This window comes from Lynx rufus, unplaced genomic scaffold (assembly GCF_022079265.1).
Source record: "Lynx rufus isolate CCGP_SWC_20201006 ecotype Redwood Valley unplaced genomic scaffold, mLynRuf1.p SCAF_31, whole genome shotgun sequence".
NCBI classification, from domain to species: Eukaryota; Metazoa; Chordata; class Mammalia; order Carnivora; family Felidae; genus Lynx; species Lynx rufus.
The window spans coordinates 1,015,010-1,021,708 of NW_025814847.1; positions in this window are offsets into that span (position 1 = coordinate 1,015,010).

The following is a 6,699-nucleotide window of genomic DNA, read 5'->3' on the forward strand; positions in this document are numbered from 1 at the left end:
AGTTTCAGTGTGAGGGCAAGACTGGGCCCGGGGCCCCCGCTGGGTCCCTCGGGCTTCCGGGGCTCCCAGGGGCCCTCGGCAGCTGACAGAAAAACAAAGCAGGCACTGTGTGTGAGCATGCGCTTACTGAGACCCCCTTCTCCACCACCCTCGACCTTGAGCTTTTGGGAAGTCGTAGCAGAAGAGGTCAGATCTTGGGCCTTTGAATCTGTCCTGGGGTGGAACTCTGGCTCCTCTGCTTACCAGCTGTGTGGCTTTGGGCAAGTTACCTAACCCCTCTGTGCCCCTCTTTCCTCGTCCGTAAGGGGGATATCATCTAACTAAGGCGGCAAAAGTAAGGATTCAAGTGAGGTGCTCTGTGTAGAGCACTCTGACATGTAGTATGTGCTCAAGAAATAGCTCGAGTGAACTACTGTTTGTTTTATTTGCGGCTTAATTAAAAATGCACAAATAGGGGCCCCCCGGGTGGCTCCGTCGGTGGAGACTCCCAACTTTGGCTCAGGTCAGGATCTCCCGGCTTGTGGGTTCGAGCCCCGCGTCGGGCTCTGTGCTGACAGCTCGGAGCCTGGAGCCTGCTTTAGATCCTGCGTCTCCCTCTCTCTCTGCCCTCTCCCTACTCGTACTCTGTCTCTCACAAAAATAAACATTCAAGGGGCGCCTGGGTGGCGCAGTCGGTTAAGCGTCCGACTTCAGCCAGGTCACGATCTCGCGGTCCGGGAGTTCGAGCCCCGCGTCGGGCTCTGGGCTGACCGCTCGGAGCCTGGAGCCTGTTTCCGATTCTGTGTCTCCCTCTCTCTCTGCCCCTCCCCCATTCATGCTCTGTCTCTCTCTGTCCCAAAAATAAATAAACGTTGAAAAAAAAATGAAAAAAAAATAAACATTCAAAAAGTAAAAAAAAAAAAAAAAAAAAAAAAAAGGTGCCAAATAAAAACTACAGGTCCGCCTCTTGTCCTGCCTCCAAACTTAGATCCCCCACTGGTGGTGTTACTGCTGTTGACAGTGTGTGTGCAATCCTTCCAGTCTTTTTTTCTGTTTATACAAATAGAATCTCGAAGGAAATGTATTCTTAATTTTTATAGAGTCCTTCAAGTCCCCTGTGGTTGCCAATCTGTTGTGCAATTGAACTCAGTCTTCAATGGTGGTGGTGCATTCCATGTTCCGTATTGACCGCGGTCTATCCGATCACTCCACTACTCGTGCATTTATAGGATAATTTCCTTTTCTTTTTCATCATTGGAAACATGGCTGAAGTGGTATCCTTATATATAGTTACCTTTAGGCCCCCAAGTTTCAATTTCTGTAACATCGAAGTTTGTTGCTGAGTCATAGGATTGGATCCTCTCATCTAAGATCTTAGCAGAATCTGCCAGATTGCTCTTGAAAAGGGCTCTTCCTCTCTCTATGTCCCAGCAATGACGGGCAGGTGTGGGATTATACTGGGTGACTTTGATCCTCTTCTGTCACCATTATAATTGGTGAGATTTGGTATCTTGTAGTTTAATTTGCATTGCGTTATTGTGAGCATTTTTTTCATGCGGTAATTGGCTTTCTGGATTTCATGTTCCTTTGTTTTTGTTTTTTTTTTTTAATAATCCTACTCTTTTTTTTCATTTTTTTTTTTTAGGTTTATTTTTGACAGAGACAGAGTGTGAGCATGAGCTGGGGAGGGGCAGAGAGAGAGGGAGACACAGGATCCGAAGCGGGCTCCAGGCTCCGAGCTGTCAGCACAGAGCCTGACGTGGGGCTCGAACTCATGAACCGTGAGATCATGACCTGGGCCGAAGTCGGACGCCCAACCCACTGAGCCACCGAGGCGCCCTGGATTTCACGTTTCTTTTTGTGAATTGTTCTTGACGTCCCCCGCTTTCCCACTCTCTCCTTTTTCTTATGGATTTGTAGGAGCCCTTTGGAATACTCGTTACAAACAGTCTTGCCCGGTCTTTGTGTGTAATGTAGCTCGTAAGACCCTTGACAGCAAGGATCGAATTGAAGTTAAAATTGCCAAGTTCACCCGTGCGCCATCCACGTGGGCACCGCCCTCAGCCCAGCCTTGCACGTGGGAGGGTGCCCCCCAAAGCAACTTGATTGACATGTAATCAATCGAAATTATTTTTGGAAACCCCGTTGTGTTCCACAGATCTTGGCTCAAAAGTCTACCTCTTTAGAGAGGCCTTCTGGCTGTCAGATCCAAAATAGCTGGCCACCACACGTGCAGCCCACAGTCCGTCCCTGTGGTCCGCACCGCCCTTTCCACCCTCTGAAATCATCCTGCCCACTTACGCGTTGACTTGCTAATTGTCTGTTTCTCCGTGACCGTGACCGTGACCGGGGGGGGACCTTTCCCGCCTTCTTCCCGGCTGCATACCCAGTTCCCAGAATAGCGCAGAGAGGCTGGTCCACAAATAGTTCCCAAAATATGGCGAACGAATGATGAACTTTCAGGTTTGAGCTCGACGTGACAAGGTTTTGATAATGGTCACTTTGGTCTGCTAGGGTCACCGCGGCTGTCAGCTTCTTGGCTTCATAATTACTTATAAAAAAAACTCTGACGTTCTCGCCTGACCACGTTTGCAGCCGAATGTCACGACCGACATGCCGTGTTTTGTAAAAATACAGACAGGATTTTGATATTGGGTTGAGCCTTGGTAGCAACTTCTGTTTCTCTTTCCTGCATTCTGGCTCCCAGACAGCAGCCATGCTTAACAAGCCCTGTGTTCATGCCTTTGTTACTCTTATCGCGCTTTTAAAGTTTCTTTAATAAGTGCCATATGTCACACATGTGGAATCTTTTTTTTTTTAACATTTATTTATTTTTGAGAGACAGGGAAAGACTGAGCGTGATCAGGGGAGGGGCAGAGAGAGAGAGACACACACACACACACACACAGAATCCGAAAAAGGCTCCGGGCTCTGAGCTGTCCGCACAGAGCCCGACGCGGGGCTCGAACCCACGGACCGCGAGATCATGACCTGAGCCCAAGTTGAAGACTTTTAACCAACTGAGCCACCCAGGCGCCCCACACACGTGGGATCTTGAGTGTAATTGGTTTTGATTCTTTTGCGTACGGAAGCTGTTTGTACTATATTTTCTATCTCACTAATTTTAGGGATACACGGGATTTTTTTTTTTTTTAAATTGGTATCTCGTACCCTGTAAGTTTGAACTCATTGCTTCTAGGATTTTTGTGATTTTTTTTTTGCTCCTGTTGTTTTGTGTTGAAATAAGTTTTTATTTCTTCTGGTTGGTCTCTATATTTAGACCACTTAAATATAAACTCCTAATTCAGGATTTCAAATGTTGCTATTGCTTTTGGTATAGCTGCTATGATTATAGTTTTCCAGACTTTTACTACATCACTTCCTGTCTTCTCGGAGGATGATTAGTCATCCTATATGCTTTTCCTTCCAACACTTTAATCCGGAATAGATGCTGAATCTTACTGATAACTTTCTCAACATTTTTTTTTAATGTTTATTTATTTTTGAGAGAGACAGAGACAGAATGCGAGTGGGTTAGGGGAGGAGAGAGAGGGAGACAGAGAATCGGAAGCAGGGTCCAGGCTCTAAGCATAGAGCCCGAGGCGGGGCTCGAACTCACGAAACGCGAGATTATGACCCGAGCCCAAGTTGGACGCTTAACCGACTGAGCCACCCAGGCGCCCCCTCAACATTTTTTGAGCTGATTATCTAATCATTTTGTCTAGGGCATGTTAGCTCTTGGTTTAACATATAATGTGCTGTAGTTGCATTCTGTGATTTGCTGGGAGTCATCAAAGATATGTTTTATTAAATTGTATCAAAACTGTATTTGTCTCACAAAATAGGCTGGGCAATGCCCATTTCCCCCCCTATATTCTAGTACAGTGGAAATAATCTAAAGATGCTCTTTGAAGGAATTTGGAAAACAATTCTCCACTGAATTCACACTGGAGCTGAGGATGTTTTTGAAAGACTCATTTTGTGTCAGATGTCTTCCTTTGATATCGATCAACTCAGTTTTTCCTATCTTTTTGCTGCCTTCTTAGCATGATGAATATTTAGCTTGTCGTCTGTCTCTGCTGGGTGAGTCATCACATTTCCTATTCTGTGGATAAAAAGGAAATGCCGTGGAAAGCATTTCTGCCTGGATCGGAGGTTGGCCTTAACCTCCAGCCCTAACTACCTCCAGTGCTAAGATTCTCTCACCTTGGACTAAATCCTCCAGTGGATGGTTCAGTCTCGGCATCTTTCTTCTTAACCCCCTCCGGCATCTTTAAGACCGAGTCCTCTCCCTTTGCCTGGCTCTCTCTCGTCACATGTGTCTGCCCAGCCCCTACCGCACCAACGTTCCTGTCGCGCGAATCCCTGACTCCCTCCGAAGCCTCCACGGTTCCCTAAACCACCGGGCTGGCCAGGCGCCCTCTGGGCTAGAGAGAGTGTGGTGTGGCGGCTAAGAGGGCCGGCCCTGGGGGCCACGCTGGTGGAGAGTCAGGTCCTGATTCGGATACGCACCATCCTGGAGACTCTGAAGACGTAATTTGACCTTTCCAACCCTTCTAATTTTCTCATCTGTAAATTAAAGATCACAGCAGCGTGCATCTCACCGTATCCTGAGGGTCCTTTCAGTCACCCGGCCAATCTGTTTTCATTGCCCAATATGTTGCAGGCATGGTTTTAGCTGCTAAACATAAAGGCGGTGGACAGAAGAGAAAATATCCCCGAGTGCATGCCGGAGTCGGTCGAGCAAAGCAAATATCATGTATGTTTCAGTTGTGGGCATACATTTCTATATATCGCCTCCCTAAACTTGAGGTAGCAAGCATGTATGAATAAAGCAAAGAGAATGGGGAAAGGGCTCCCGGGAGCGTAATTTTATTGGGGTGCTCCGTGCGGGCCTTTCCGAGGAGGGAACGTTTGGGGAGCCGTCTGAACGAGGTGAGGAAGCCAGGCATGTGAATGGCGGGAAGCGTGTTCCCGGCAGCGGGAATTTTAAGAGGGAAGGCCCGGAGGTAGAGTTACACGAGACTGTGCAAACGAAGGTCTGACACGGTCAGGGCACGCAGTGAGCTGCGGGTAATACTCCCGCTAAGGTCACCGTCACCGTCACCGCGCCCGCGGAGCTGAAGGTGGCGGGCACGGACTTCTGACTCCCGCTCCCAGATCCTGGCCTGGGTCGTCAGTGCTGGTGTCTTCTCCTGTCCCATTCCCGGGGACCCCGGGGAGGAATGCCCGGCACCCAACGGCCCCTGCACCTGCAGCACACAGACGTCCCTCCCCGCTGCCCGTCACGCCCCGCCCACGAAGGCTTCCAGAGTCGGCTACTTAGGTCAGTTTCAAGGGCTGCAGCCACTTTTCCCTCCGTCCCCTAAACAGCACCCAGACCGGGGCTCTGCCTATGGTATAGGCTGTTCATTGGTTTTGACCATCCCCTTCCCCCACCCCTCAGACTGACGGCGGCCTGATTTTGGTCTGGAACAGAGAAAGCAGAAGTGGCCTTGAGGATCTGGGCCCCCATAGACTCGTAGGTCCTTCCCTGTTCTGGACAAACCTTTGTGGCCCTCGGGGTATGTTCGGCCACGAGGAAGGAGGCCTCCACTGGCTTTTCTTCCAGGTCATTTCGCAGCCTGGCTTCTTCCCCTCTGGCCCTCTCCGCTGACGTCGCCTGCCCCCAGACCGTTTCCTTCCTCTCCCCATCTCCTTCCCGCTCTTTACGGCTTCCGGCTTCCTCCACAGGCCACGTCCCGCACACGTCCCGCACACAGCATGGGGTGGGGGGGGGGGGGAAGGCAAGTACTCAGTCTAGAAACCTGAGCTGTGGAAGGGATTCCTCTTCCGTAAAGAAATGCAACTTTATTATTTTCAAGTACACACGGAGTATGTCAAACTAATGTCTTACAAAAAGGTCACCGAGTAAAGGTCTTGCAAATGTTTCTTTAACAAACACATGAGAACTGATGATAATTAGCCCAGGCTACTTCTACATAGATATTCCTAAAGTGCTTCAAAAGTATTGGTTTAGGTAGACTAAACAGGCCACCCCCAGCGATGTGGTTTATGCCCTTACTTTGCTAGACAAGTGCCCTTTTTGTTGATTGTGCAAAGAGAAGCTTTGTGCACAGTCAACACATCTCGGGTGAATCAGGCCCAAGTTCATCTGGCTTCCAATCAGGTTTCCGAGCCCCAAGCCGTGACTCGCTTGTTCTAAGGTGCTTCTGAACAAGTGACATTCCAGTGTAGCGGGGCGAGCGCCCCCAGGGAGGCTGTCTCTGGGCCGCCTTCCTTTCTGCCTGAGGCCTTCCGTTCCCCTTAGGTGTCTCTTGCTCGGGTCATCTGGGTGTCTGTCTACAGGAACTTCCCAGTGCCTTAAGGCCAGGCTTAGAGAAGCGGCAGGCGCGCATGCAGAGCAAGACTGTTAGTCTTGGAGTTGGGGGGGGGGGCGTGGTAAGGGAAGGAAAAGGACCTCCCGTAGGAACCTGAAACTAACTCCCCATCTTGGAAAGTGGGCGAAATGATCACTAGCGGGAAAGCAGTTTGCCCGGGAGGAACAGCCCTCCTAACATTTGCTCTCTCGTGGTCCAGAGCTTCTGCCCATGCTCACGACCTAAGCTCATTCTGCATGTCCCGGAAGACAGGAAGGTTCTGGAAGTTCTCCACCCTGGTTCCCGCTGATGGCCAGGGAATTCCTGGAATGGAGCCGGTTCATCAGGATGGGCAGAAAGG